Source organism: Pagrus major, chromosome 23, assembly GCF_040436345.1.
Source record: "Pagrus major chromosome 23, Pma_NU_1.0".
Classification (NCBI taxonomy): Eukaryota; Metazoa; Chordata; class Actinopteri; order Spariformes; family Sparidae; genus Pagrus; species Pagrus major.
Genome location: NC_133237.1, coordinates 7,688,992 through 7,703,796, shown reverse-complemented (window position 1 = coordinate 7,703,796; position 14,805 = coordinate 7,688,992).

Genomic DNA, 14,805 nt, shown 5'->3' with positions numbered 1-14,805 from the left:
CCGAGCTGTCTGATGATTACTCATCATTTAACTGTACAGAATAAAGAAGCCTCTATTAGTTATTTAAAGGTTTGATCTTCGATTAGCTGGCGGTGTCAGAAGTTCAAGGGCTGCAGGAGATTGCGCAGGAGTGCTGGCCTGAGATTGGAGCTGCTGGAGTGTGTAGAGTGTGATCTTTGTCATTGCGGTCTTCTATCTTATACCCTGATCTAAATGCACCAGTGTAAAAGGTTGGTGTGGACGTGTGTGCGTGTGTCGAGGGAAGCAAATCACGATTGAATGATAAGAGCTGTTTTTTTTTCACAAACCTTCTGATAACTATTCATAAATACAACAGCATCTCGTCGTCCCTCGCTCCACAGATAACAGCGTTAAAGTGAGACTGATCGAGTTAGCCTTAAATCAAACTGATTCATCCACCCCCACCTCCCCCCATGACTCTCCTAATAAATAGATTGGGATCTCTGGAATTTTTATATACGCACACATTTTTGAAAGTTCAGGTCAACCATTATCAGCGAGACGGTATAAGAAGGAGACAGGAGAACGAGGAAATAAGAACGAGCAGAAGAAAGACTTGGGAGTGGGCATCAATCAGTGTCAGCATTTGTATGTTCAATCTTTTCCTTGTAAATAATATATTTAAAACAGTTTTCACTTTGTACAGTAAACAGACAGACAGGATGTAACTTTCAATATGTTTTACAGCAATTTAAGAAATAAACAAAACAACAATAAAAACTCATAAAATACAAAAAATACATGAACAAAAATATGCAAAATATAGTTAAGACACAAATATTACTAATCATAAGTGATATAATTGAACCTCTTTTTCTTTAAATCTCATGTTTACTTAATTATGATAGTTTACCAATCAGTATACTGATAATGTTAAGAATTATGCTTTTTCATATTTTCACTCAAGTGTTGGAAATTGAGGATAATTTACTGTAGGTGTAGACGTTTGGTGATAAACGGGGAAAGTTTAGTTTTTAGGAGTCTTTGCTAAGTTTCCCTTGAATTGTGTTAGATATCTCTCTTTTTAAGGTAAGCTATTCTTCATGCTTTTTGAGATCAATTCAATTATCTACACATTTATGTAATACAATATTACATGTATACATAGATGATATTTGCATATAGAGGCAGTATATTGTGATCCTTCATTTTCAAGCAGCGATCCTTGTTAAAAACTTCTGAGATATTTGTGTTTTTGTTGCCCATTTTTTTGACCTGGGCTCTAATGGTGATTGCACACAGAATTTAGAGCCATCGTCGGCCCGGCCTATCCTGTTCCCTCTCTATGTTTGGGATAGACATCACTGTGGTAAAGGAAAAAATATATATATGTGTATGTGTACACACATGCACACACAGACATGTATAAACACATGTACACACACAAAAACGCGCACTGGACATTTGCCAGTGTTGGTGTTTTGTTAATATTGCTGAGGATTTCAGCACAGTATCGTGGAAAACCAAGAGCGAGTGTAGTTTCATCGAACTGAGAATCTATTTGAAGCTGAAATGCATTTGTACAACCCCTTATTAAAAGGTGCAACATTTGTTCCGTCATGTCTCATTTTATGTAGAGATTTGCTTCAGGGGAATCAACTGTTGCTATATTTTAGCTCACATATTACTAAACTGTTATTTGACAGCTGAAAACATTCAAACGCTTCGGATTCTAATTTATTTTGTGCAACTTTATGCACTGCTTGTTTCTCTGTGCGAGACGGGGAGTATAATTTGTAATTTGTTGTGTACATATGCAATTCTGTTCCCGTGCAGTCAGAAATTATTTCTCCCGCTCTTCTTCTGTGTGCTACTGATTCCAATAAGTCTCTATAATCTTCTCCCCCAGCCTGAAGAGAAGAAATTCATCTCTCTTCTGTTTTTCTCCTCAACTGCTTTCATTTCTAGAGGGTTGAGTGAAAAGTGAAAAATGTATCCGTGTGCACGTAAACTCTGTTCGGTTTGCACATTTTTCATACAAGCCACAGCGTTTTTTGTTTTTTTTCCTCTTCATTTGCAATAAACAGCATGACCAAACAAAAAATGCTCTTACTGTATGTGCCAATACATCACTTCCTGTTGTTTTTTTCATGAGCCAGTTTACAGCTGCTGGTTGGGAAGTCAAGGTGCACCTGACACTGTGGTAAACATGCTATCATCAGGCCTTCACCACCTCCAGCTGCTCAGCGTGCGCAGGTCGGCCGGTGATGCAGAGTAAGCATGGCTCGTCAGAAGTCTTTATTTCCCTCACGGCCAAATTGGTCCCAGCCTCACTTCTCTGCACACGCGCATGCCACAACACATTTGTTCAGATGCTTCATGGAGAGCAAAACACTGTGTCACATTTTTTTTTTTTTAAACAACACAAGAAAATGGCTTGGGCGAGTTAGTGGGCTGGAACATCCTGAAGGTGGAGGATGTAAATATCACCTCAGCTGACGTGTGTTTTTCTGTCGGGATTACTGACACATGGGACCAAATAACAGCATGACATGGTCAGCTTAAACTAAACTGACTTGTGAAAATGTATTTTTTGTGTTTTTGGAGGAAAGATGTTTGTTTCAGTATCGGTAACATATTGAGTTGAACTGCTATTCACATTGTTTTTTTTGTTTCTTTTAATCAATGAGGCACTTCTCACGCAGACAGAAAGAATTATACTGTGATATTATCTGATTGATTTATTGTGGAGGTCCATGTAATTGAGCTGCTTATAATTTTCACCCTAATTCATTGCAGAACTTGTTTACTAATATTTTAAAGTTCTACCTGTGTGTATGTGTATTAACATGTATTGATATTGCTTTATATTGATGCATACAAAAATTTTCTATTAAATTGTGTACAGTTTTGTTTGTTTGTTAATATTGCTATTTTCCATCGCCACCATTCATACTTGAGAATGGTTTGCTTTACCTGAATGATTATTGATAACATGACATAAGGGGTTGCTACTAAATGTATTTCACAAGGTGAGCAGGTTGATGAAAACACACATCTTCACTGGAACTACACAGCCTGATTAAATTTGCTGTGGGTTGACAAAAATGTAACATATGAATAGCATCAATTGTATACATAATGATATACATAATATTATTCTTGGCCATTCTTTTCTCTTTTCGTGGCCCTTTTCTTTGAAATAATTCCCCGAATTTTTACACCATACGAACAGAAAATGACACAAAAACAAATAATTGTACAGGTTGTGTAAATACTGAATATTGGGGGGAAACATTTACCTTCTTTTTTTTGTATGGAAATGATCAAAGTAATCTCAATAACGAAATTAATCACGTCATCACAAAATTGCAAAAAAACATCATTAAGGTACTTCTAATAAGGATAATACTGATATCTACAATTATAAGTGCTCAAATAAGACTATTCTTTCTCTTTGTACATGATGAACAAAATGAAGTGTTGAGTATTAATAATAAAAAAACTATAAGTTTCACACATTTGGCACTGAGTCTTTTTCAGCGTTCTTGTGTTTACCTCTGAATTTTTAAAGGGACAGCTCACCCCAAATTCAAAGATACATGTCTCCTACCTCTTACATGTAAATTGTTTGGGTGTGAGTTGCCAGGTTTTGGAGATACCGGATGTATGTGTATGTATGTGTGCCTTCTCTCCAATAAAATTAAACTCGATGGCACTCGGCTTGTGGTACAAAAATCAAATTGGTGATCATCTGACTTTTTGTCTTGTGCCATCAGCAGGTTGAGATTTTTGATTCTTTTTGTGAAATGTTTCCAGAAATATGTACAGATATTCAGGGTTCCCAGAGGATGAACCCAAATGGCTCAGTGCTTCCATGATATTTGAGGGAAAGCAGATAACTCTACGTCCGATATCTCCAAAACTCGACAACTCACAACAAAACAATCTAGATGGATGAATAGCACTACAGGTAATAGGAAAAATATGTACTTTTGATTTTGGGGGGAACTGACCCTTTAAAAGACTTCATCTTCTTTCAAACACACACACAAACACACTGGAGAAGGTCTCCAATTTTGCATCTACTGTGCACGCCTCTGCCCATTGTCCTGGTCCATCTCGCTCTCTACCTCCTTTCTTTACCCTCTCTTGCTTTCTGTCACAGCCCTGCATTCATTGTCATTCTCTCACATACATGATCTTTCTGTTGCACACAAGCCGGCCCCCTTTCTCTCTCTCTCTCATGGCTGGCAGTAATTCCTGGGAGAGGAGAGGCCTGCCTGAGAATGGAGGGCCATATGGTGACTGTATGGTGGAGTGGTTGGGTCTGGGTTTGTCCCCTCAACAACCCACACTGCTGCTGGCGCTCCACACAGCCTCGTCTGATGCCGTCCAGCCCCCTCGGGGTTCTCTCAGGCTGCTCTCGCTCTCCTCTCCCCCCTCGCCATCGCTGCTTCTGCTGGACTGTGCAGCAGTACAGTCGACCTGCCTGAGACCTCGTCGAAGTGAGACAACTGTTGTGCGCCCTCAAATTTCGAAGGAGGTTCAAACTGAACTGACACCCATTTCACTTCACCTTTGAGGTGGCACAAAGTGGTCTATAACAGTGTAATGATTTTTTTTGGTAACCTTTATTTATCCAGGAGAGATTAACACTGAGATTGAGGATGTCGTTCACAATGCATAATAATTACCTGAGGTCAGGGAAGCGGGACAGATTGGAAAATCTAGATGATGAAAGTAAATGAAGAAAAACCCACCCCTGTCTCAGCAATTGCCATCAAACTGACATTGAGAAGGGCATTTATCTTCCAGCAGTCTCCAGCACTGTTCAGTTGCCAATAGTGTAATATTGTGCTTGCACCGAGCAGGTCCCCTGTGCAAACTTATTTAAATGTATGAATAATAAGCAGGGCGTTCTGTAGAGAAGGACACAGGCAAAACATCCCAGACAAAATCAAAGCTAATATCATGTGCATTTAGCTCGACTGCTAATGTCTTCAGATCTTTAAGCTCCTGCATTAAAAACATTACGTTTCTTTTAAGTTGTACACTCACAGCTTCTAGCCAGGTTTATGACGCTTCATGGAGATGGAAAGCCAGATTCAATGTGTCACATTGAAGGTGTGTTTGATTAGCTGCCATTTTGACCTTTCGTGTTGCAAAAACAGCTCAAATCCTAAAAGCAACTATTTAGTTTGGGTTGTACCGAGCTGGGCTGTGAAGTCTATAAATTTAACATTTTGACATTTTAACAAGCAGATCTTATCCAGAGTGATTTAAAGATGCATTAAGATCTTTTACTGCCCCACAGTACAAAATGGACACAATATATCTTCCAAGGGTTTGAAAGGCGTGTTGATCAATACCAGTGACTCAACCGTCTTCCCAGTCCTGCCAATCTCCACATCTCAGCTGGTCAAAAATGGAGGATGGGTGCAGTGCGTGAGTAAACCAGCACCACAAACACATTTCGTGCTCCAGTCAAAAAAGCAAAGCAGTGTTATTTTGCTTCATAAAACATCATCTCTTCACTCAACATCGTGTCTGTGACATTTCTGCTCTCATTAGATAGCTTTCTGCCTCTCAAGTGTAAGAATGACATAAGTGCACAAGTGTAAAATGCGAAATGACTGCAGTCTGTCACGTAGTATCAAGCTCTGCCACAGGCCCATCAATATTTATGTGATTCTCGGGTCAGCCATCACTGAGGTTGAAAAGCCAGAGGTTATAAAGTCAAAGTTGCCTTTTAAGAAAATCCATGCTGATGCTATCTTAGCTGAGCATGTTAGCATGCTAACATTTACTAATTAGCTCTTAACAAAAAGTACAGTTGAGGCTGGTGGGAATGTCATTAGTTCTTGGTTATTATCCAAAGTATTTGACTAATTGAATTTGGAGCTGAGGATGGCGCTGATGATGTCCGAGGATCACCAAAGTTATTGCAATTCATCCTGTGGGGGACATGAATGTGTGATCAAATTTCAAGGCAATCTATCCAGCAGTTGTTGTGCTATTTTACTCAAAGGACATGTGAACCTCATGGTAGCACTGGAGGGCAAGGAGGAGTTATGAAAAGAGTGACAAGCAATTTTACACTGTCGAATAACCAAGACTCTTCTTTGCAGCACCTTTGTTTATTTACACTGAACAAGACAACAGCGACATAATGCCCCAGTGTGTGATTCTGGATAGCATGCCAGCATTCTGCAACCTAAAGATTACTGACGTCTTACACAACAGCGTCTGTGTCAAGTGTGACCTTTTACACGTGTTTGGCTCTCTTTTTGGCATTAGATGGCCATAATAACAATGTGGGTCACACACATCACACATCATCAAAACGTCACACCCCTTCCCGTCCTGCGACCTTGCCGGCTTGCTGCTTTAACACAGATGCCGATTTGGCGCTGTAGCTACTTGCCAGATCAGAGCTGGAACAACAATACCTTTCCATTCTGTCTGTGTACCTTATATACAGAACATTGATGCGGAATAAAGGCACAACAGTCCTGCCTTAAACAGGCCGTGTAAAAGACGCTTCAGACTGAGGTGTATGGAGGAAAAGAAAGAGATTTCAGAAGAAGAGCGTGAGAGATGAAGGGAGAGAGGGTTGCATTTAGAACCCAGGCCATCATTTCAGCTACTTCCAAAAATAGTGGCCTGTCTCTCTGTGCCGCTTCTCCCATCACAGACTCTCACCTGCATTCCCCACAGACCACAGCTCTGCCCAAAAACCTGTAAGTTCAGAGACATGGTGGTAAACTTGCTGTCAGGAGCAAACCAGGCAGTCAGGCTCTACAGTGGTGCAAAACATGCTAGGAGTGGGGCTACCTGCTGCACAGTGCTTTATAGCTGACTAGATCTCCACTACGTACGCTGAACATCTGACCTACTGCCTTCTCTCAGAGCGTTTGGTCAATACCTGCACACTGCAGCCAGCCAGTCCCCAACCCAGCTATGATGACACCCACCTCCTCATCCATCATCCCTGGAACAGCACACCCCCCCATCACTCCTAGCTCACATTAATTTTTCAGTCACACTGGCAAGCAAGACTTATTAAATTATTGATGGTGGGAGTGAGGTGTGAGGGAAAAGGGATGAGTTGTATTAGTGAGATAGAGATTCACATGTGAGGTTGCACACCACCTTAAATGTAAAGTATCGCTAACCGCGCTACAGTTTGGTGGGGTTTCTTCTGCTGTTAAGGATGAATGAAAGACATTTCTGTGGACCGGAGAGCTGACCGTCTGGATGAAAGCCCCGACATATATCTTTAAGGCCGAAACCTTCGACAGCTCTAATTCAACAGCCTTGATCTGTGTCTGCCTCTCAGCCTTGCTTTGCCCCGTCACTCCTTCCAGTTCTCCTTTCTTACACCTGACACTCTCTAAGACTCTTTTCCTACCCTACCTTGCCTTTGCTTCCCTACTTCCCGCTCTCTCTCCTCATTTCTTTAACCAACTCTCACTCCCTCACTCTTCAATGCCCCCTTCGATTGTGCGTCACTTTGAATTATTAGGATGGAGGGAGAGGTGGTGGCGGGAGGTGGTGGGAGCATCGTGGTAATAAAAGGAAGAGAGGCCCTGTGAGTTATGGATGAGAGTTCGCTGGATTATGGAGAAATGAGAGGGAGAGCAGGATGGAGGGAGACGAGGGGTAAAAAGGACAGATGACAATATGGAGGTGCTGCAGCACTTCCTCAAGTCCATAAAGCAACTTCCATTTCAGTGATACAACTCACTTTACCCTTGAAACTTGTGACCTTAGAAGACTCATTCGTTTGCAGAATATTGCTCAGCTCTTTTGTGCGTGTGTGTGCCACACCAACATCTACAGCACTGCTCTTGCTCTCTCCTACCTTTTTTTTTTTATCACTGCCTCTCCCTTATCTTTCTGCTCTTTAAAAAGTACCTACATTTCAACAATTAACAGTTACCTAGCAACGGGATACATTATTTCAAAAAGCGAAGAGGAGGAGGGTCTGAGGCAGCAGTGCAGCGTAAAGTCTGTTATTCACAGTAATATTGTATACATACCATAATGCATTTGAAGCTTGTGTTTCAGTAAATGTACGACGGAGCATCTGAAAAAGAAGCTGAGCTGATTACACTCACTCTGCACACTGCGAGCAAACTGTTCCTTGAGATTTGATTTGGCTGGACACTGATCGTTGTGTGTGTGTGTGTGTGTGTGTGTTCAGTGAGATCTTTGTGGACGAACATCAGCCTCTGATTTCACACAGCAGCTGGACACCACAGCAGCATTCGTGATCTATACAGTGGAGGGAGACTGCATGTAATCAATAGGCCTGTACACACGAAGCATATAGAATTGTGCTTTATGGGGGCGGCAGCTTATTTCATGATGCGGCGTTTGGAGAGTAAATACTGTAAATTGGCAAGAGCTGAGGAAGGTTGCTGGCGCTGTGTTTTTTTTTTTCTGTCCTCTAAATGTCCTATTTTGCACCGGCAGACAGCAGTCATATCAAATGCTTACACAGAGGTGAACTTCAATTCCTTGAGGAATTTTGGTTTGATTTGAAGTTCAAAAATTCAGGATTAGGATTGGATAGAAGTAAGAGGAATGCATACATTAAAGGAATAGTTTGACATTTTGGGAAATGCACTTTTCGCTTTCTTGTCTGCAGTTAGATAAGAAGATTGACACTACTGTCATGTCTGTACGCTAAATATGATGCTACAGCCAGCTAGCCAGCTAGCTTAGCTTAGCACAAAGACCTGCAGACAGGAGCTAAAACAGAGCATCTCAGACAATACAGTGCTGCAGCCCTGGACAGTATGAGAAAACTGATGTGCTTTTTAAGCATTTAAGCATCTAAACCTACTCTAATAGTAACCTGAAATAAAGTTATGAAAATGACCATAATACATGTATGTATTATGTATTATTATGTATGTATGTCTCCTTTAATGTACAGACATGAGAATGTCAACCTTTCATCCTACTCTTGGCCACTGGCAGTATACTTTCTAAGCATGCGGGATTCTTTTAATTTAAACTTACTTAAACCCTAACCAAGGGTTAGCAAGTGGTCCCCATACATAGAAGGACTTGATGATAGAGTGATAAACCAATCACACAAACGTCCTTTCTATCCTCTTATCACCTACAGTCATCACCAAAGTGACCACGCGGTACTGTCAGCATTTATTCCCTCAGGGTAGTCAATCACTCTCTTGCATGCCAGCAGCCATGTTGTTGCACCGCGTGTTAAAGTTTTCAAATCGTCGCGAACACCTGCAGTGAGACAACAATTACATCCTGAAACACAGCTTAGCACAGACTGTTACAGTACAGTCTAGCGCAGAATGACTCAGAGTTAACAAAGCACATGTGTGCAGACAAAACGACAGGTGTGCCGACATGAGGATGAATAATCAAGATGAAGGTGCGACTGGAGAGCTCACGAATCAAGATTTTGTATTGTAGAGAGAGAAACTGACATGGAGAGAGAGAGAGAGAGAGAAAGAGAGATGGAGGGAGAAATGGAGAGAGAGAGATGGAGAGCTGCTGGAGATAAAGAGAGGGACAGATGGAGTGATAGGACATCAACAAGTGAGAGATTGCTGCAATGCTAAAAGACAGCGAGTGAAAGAGGAGGTGCTGAGGAGAAAGGGTTAAAGAGGACAGGGGAGAGAGATGGTTGCCTCGGCAACAGCAGCCAGCGTTTTCGCTCTTTCTTTATCAATCCCTCTTGCACACACACACACACACACACACACACACACACACACACACACACACACACACACACACACACACACACACACATACACATACATACACATACACATGTTTCCCTCCTCACTGCCCCCACCCTCCTCCTCCTGCTTCATCCCCTCTGTGGCTCAGAGTTAAAGTTTTTGCAGGCGTATATTAATGCTCTTCCTGGAACAGATTTCTTCAAAGGATGATGTGTTTGTCTGATGCCGTGGCAGCACTCGGAAGCACAGGCTGTACTTTGAAATGAGTGGCGTTGTACAGTGTGTTCAACCAATGAGTGTAATCGTACTATAGCTGATTTGTTCAGCTTGATATCTTTCTCTAGCTTTAGACGTGTATCTGTATCATCCTGTTGTCCTCAGTGCTTTACGCAAGACAGTGGCTCTACTGCTGAGATTAAATTGAATGTTTTATTAAAGGGTAACTCCACCAATTTTACACGTTTACAGGTCTTTGAGAGTACTATTGCGTGTGTGGAAAATGTAGTATAAAGCCTTTTGTGGCTCCAGAGGAAGCTGCATGCAACGTGATAAATTGCCTCCAGAGATGTCACTCAGGAGCTAAGTTGCATTGTGGGTAATGTAGGCACCACATTTTGAAAAGGAAGGAGAATGGAATAAAAAAAGGGTCATGTCCCTGGTTCTGCTGTATCCATTTGGATCATTTGTTTTCTTTGTCCATTATGATTTCAGTGGTGCTGTAAGAGTGCGATGCTAGGACTGCTTTTCAAAAGCCTGGCATCCCTCTGTAGAGCCTGTGTTTGGTTTGTCTCTTCTGTGCTACTGTAGCAACGTGGCAGTGCAACATTAAGGAGACCGTGGACCTTCAGCCTGCAACAGGTCCATGCCTTCAACAGGATGGTTAATTTCCCCACCCTGCTGTATTTCTAGAAACTGACACTGTAACATCAGAAATAACACAAATATGCAATAATATTACAAAATGAACTATTATATTTGATATTATTCTGTTAATTTCCACTGTCTCCTGTTAGTCAGTTTATTTTAGTATCATATTGCATTTATTAGGAGCTGCGCACAACCTGTCAGCTCTCACTCCGGTGACTCCTGTCGTGTATCAGCCTGACGTTGAACATGGCTCAGTCTTCCTGACTAAACCCTGTCATGCGTGATATCTGTGTGGCGCATCCCCACATGACAGCCGCCACAGGGGGGAGCAGATCCAGTGTCTAAGGTCACTGTCGCACCACACCAGGAGTGTGTGAAAGTGTGTGTGTTGTGACTGCGAGTGACGAGCGTGTGTGGGTGTGTGTGCCGAGTGTGTCTCCTTTGTGCTCCGTATGCATGACGGTATATGGGCTCGATATGTGACGTGTAAGTATGTGGCATCTCCAGGATACTGGTGTAAATGTGTGTGACGTGTGTTTGATGCAATGTAGGATTGTACTGTGTGTGTGTGTGAGTGTGTATTTTTGTCTCTGCAGGTCTGTGTGTACACATGCAAGCCCCATGTGTATGACAGAAACATAGATCACCCGAGAGAAGAGTACGGACCCCCTGAGGAAGAGTGGTGTAATAAAGCACAGAGGCCCGCCACGAGTCACAAGGACAGGACGCAGATGATGATGGCACCATCAAATTTAATGGGCTGCAGGAGAAGGTGGGTGAGAGTAGAAGAAGAGAGGATAGGAGGAGCTCCCGGGAGGAGGAGGGACCATGAGCTGTGGAGGCAAAGCAAACAGGCTTAATTTGGGCAATTGCTCTACTCTCCTTCACATTCTGTAATATGGCTGATTTGAATTATGGTCTCAATATGTCCCTGAGATGATTCATCCCTCCCGCTCAGACCTCCACCCAACATGATCTACATCTGAGATGCTTACATCAACTTTTTTTTACCTTTAGACACTGTCAGCTATGCTGCTTTGGATGCTGATGCCCTACCAGCCTCTCTTCCTCCTCCTCCTCCTCCTCCTCCTCTTCCCCCTCTGCCTCGTTCACACTCTCCCACCCTCCCTCCATCCCTCCCGGTATCCGTAGTGATTGGAGGCAGGGTCCTGAGGTTGCTAGGAGACGAGCAGAGTGTGGCAGCCGGCCTCAGTGTGAGAGCAGTGAGGGACATGAGGAGAGGGCGCACCCTGCTGGCTGCTGTTGGCCACTGATACCTGCTATGGATCAGTTCAGTGCTCTAATATTTGGTGAACAAGCAAAGTGACTATATGTGTTTGTGTGTTTGAGTGGAACAGCTGCAGTGTGTGTTAATATACTCTAATATAATCACCAGATTTGGTAAACATGACTGGTTCAACGGGAACAATCACTGTAATGGCGGTGGACAGAGGGAGTACTGATTATGTGCCTCTGATGTCCCTCTGAGAGAAACACATCTTTGCATCATCACACTGTGTTAAGGTCACAGATTCAGAGTCAGAGCGTTTGCAAGTGTATTTCAGCCGGGCTGCATCATGCTCTTTGATCTAGAAGACTTTCACTGTGATTGTACGAGGACCACCACACCTAGTAGCAATCAAAGTTCAGCATCTCATCTCCCTGCGTCCTCTGAATTATGTTTTCAACCATGTATTATCAAAGCCGGGCCCGTTCTCCTGATATAATGCTTAATGTCCGTGGGACACTAATTGTGATATTGTAGAACACTCCAGAGGAAAAGGGATCAAAGACTGTGAAATTGTACCAAAGCAGAACTTTAGAGGCATGCACTTCAAAGGGACTGATGAACTGAGATTGAGACTGAGACAAAATAATACAAGGGCTATTTTCCCATCATATTCAGCCCACTGCTGTGATGCAAGGCCGGCATCTGAGCATGTTTGTTGTATGATTCTGACTCCATGTGGTCATCAAGGAAACTGCAAATCACTGCTGCTTTGTAACTGATGGCTGCTGTGAAGGGGAATGCAGCAGGATGCTAACAGTGCCCATGCTAGTATTTTGTTCTGTTTTGTTTTCCAACATCAATTACGGCCATAAATAACAGCTGCATTTTAAATGTTATATACAAGTATTTGCCTGCATCATGTGTATACAGGCAGGTGACAAAATAAGTAATAATGTACGACTATTCTGATTGGAGTGGTCTCTTCCAAGATGACGACGTCCCCCATCCATAGGCTGCGAGGGCTCACTGAATGGTTTGATGAGTATGAAAATGATGTGAATCATATGTTACTGCCTTTGCAATCACCATATCCTCAACCCAGTTGAACACATAAGGGTGTTTGACAGCAAACAGACAGCAGAGTTCAGAAATGTACAACAAACGCCAAAGTGGTTCCTTTAATTTCTAATCTTAAATTCAAATTTCTAATCTAGTTCGCTCTATTGGCATGAACAAAAATATATTCTAATATATTATATCTTACATAAACGCTGGTTCTTTATTCGATGCAGACCCATCATCGAACTCAGCCTTCATTTCGAAAATCTGTCCACAGACGGACATACCGTCATATGAACATGTGGCAAAGTGCTCAAAAGCCAGTGGCGGCTGATAAAAATGGTATGTGACGTTGTTAGTGGTCACATAAAACTGACATCAATATAATACATGCATGTGTGCTGTTTGTTCCCCCAGTCGTAGTGACTGTTCTGCTTTAGGAACCAGTGAGTCTTACAAATGTTATCAAGGCATCAGCACTCAGATTGGAGTCATTATTGGTTTTTATACCCACAGGCATGATAGGTAGCAGAGAGAACCTCGAACTCGCCTTACACCTTCACACAGAAATAACACTTAAGAGTGGATTGTATTCATTGTGAGCAGCGAGCACACAGTGCAGGCACTTATCCACTGTTCCTCTCTCCATGAACTCAGCTCAAAGAACCGTGTTCCTGCTGTGTTTAGTTTGCCCATTCACTTGCTTGAGTAACATTCAGTCTGCCCGCATCTCAGGCCTGCAGACCTTCAGCAGAAAGGCAGACAAACACATTCAACACATCGGCATTAATAAATGTAAATGTTACTTTAGTTTGGGAGTTTCAAGGGCAATGCGTTTATTTGTTGTGCGAGGGCTTTAGCTACTGAGTGCAGAGATTTCCTCAGATTTTGGTTAAAGTGGATGCCGTCAAAATGGAAATGCAGCGCCGTGCTGTCTTGTGTTCACAAGTTTACCTGGCTGGGTCATGTTGGACTGAAGGTGAATGTCTTCTGTACATTGCTTAGTCCTCATACTTAATCAAGGATCTGTAACACTTAAGCCATTTCTGTGTGCAGATCTTGTGCTGAAAGTTGAGATGCTGTCAGCCACTAGTGACACAATGCATCACAGCCTTGAGCTGTTTCCTGTCATGAAAATAAAGCCCAATAAAATTGAAGTTCATATATTTTGTCATCATTCTGAATCGAAAACTATCACCAATGGATATCAGGCAACAAAAGGGAACGTGGGCGCTATTCAACACCAAGATCAACCCATAAAGCAAGCTTGAGTCCTTTAAGGCCAAAAACATTGTTTTCATCACTATTATATGAATAAATACTGTGTGTGAATGATTTAAATGGCAGATTTAAGGTGTCAATGCAAGCTTTCTTTTGTTGGATCATCAAAAGATGTGTTAAAGGCTGACTTTAAGTTTGTAGCAGCAAATTGAAATATATCTGCTCAAAGGACCAGCAAGAGAGAGAGAAGGGAGCTGTGAACCAGAATCACTCCTCTGTAGCTACGGTGGAGGAGCAGGTTTAAACTGCTGAACGTTGTTGCAATGGTGCATTTTCTATGAAAAGCACCAAACTTTGGCAAAACAATAGAGGAGAGATGATGGTTCTGCAGGACTGTGTGAGTGCATGATTTGTGTGTAAGAAAGATGTGGAGAGCGGTGAGTGTGTCAGAGAGCCGGTCACTCTCTTGACAACTGTGCGCTCGGAGCCTCCTCTTTGGAAGATTTTGTGACCTTGTCCGTGATGGAGAGAGTCTGCGTGTTTCCCAGCAGGCGCTCCTGTTGATTGGATAGGCCTGGCTGGCTGACTTGCTGGCTCAGAGTACCGATGCCCTTTAGCTCGCCTCTCAGCTCTTTCACTTGGACTTAGTGGCGATACAAGTGCACAAGTGCATGTAAGTGATTCACGGTCGAAGATTTGTGCCAGCAAACAAGAGTGTCTGCATGAAATTGC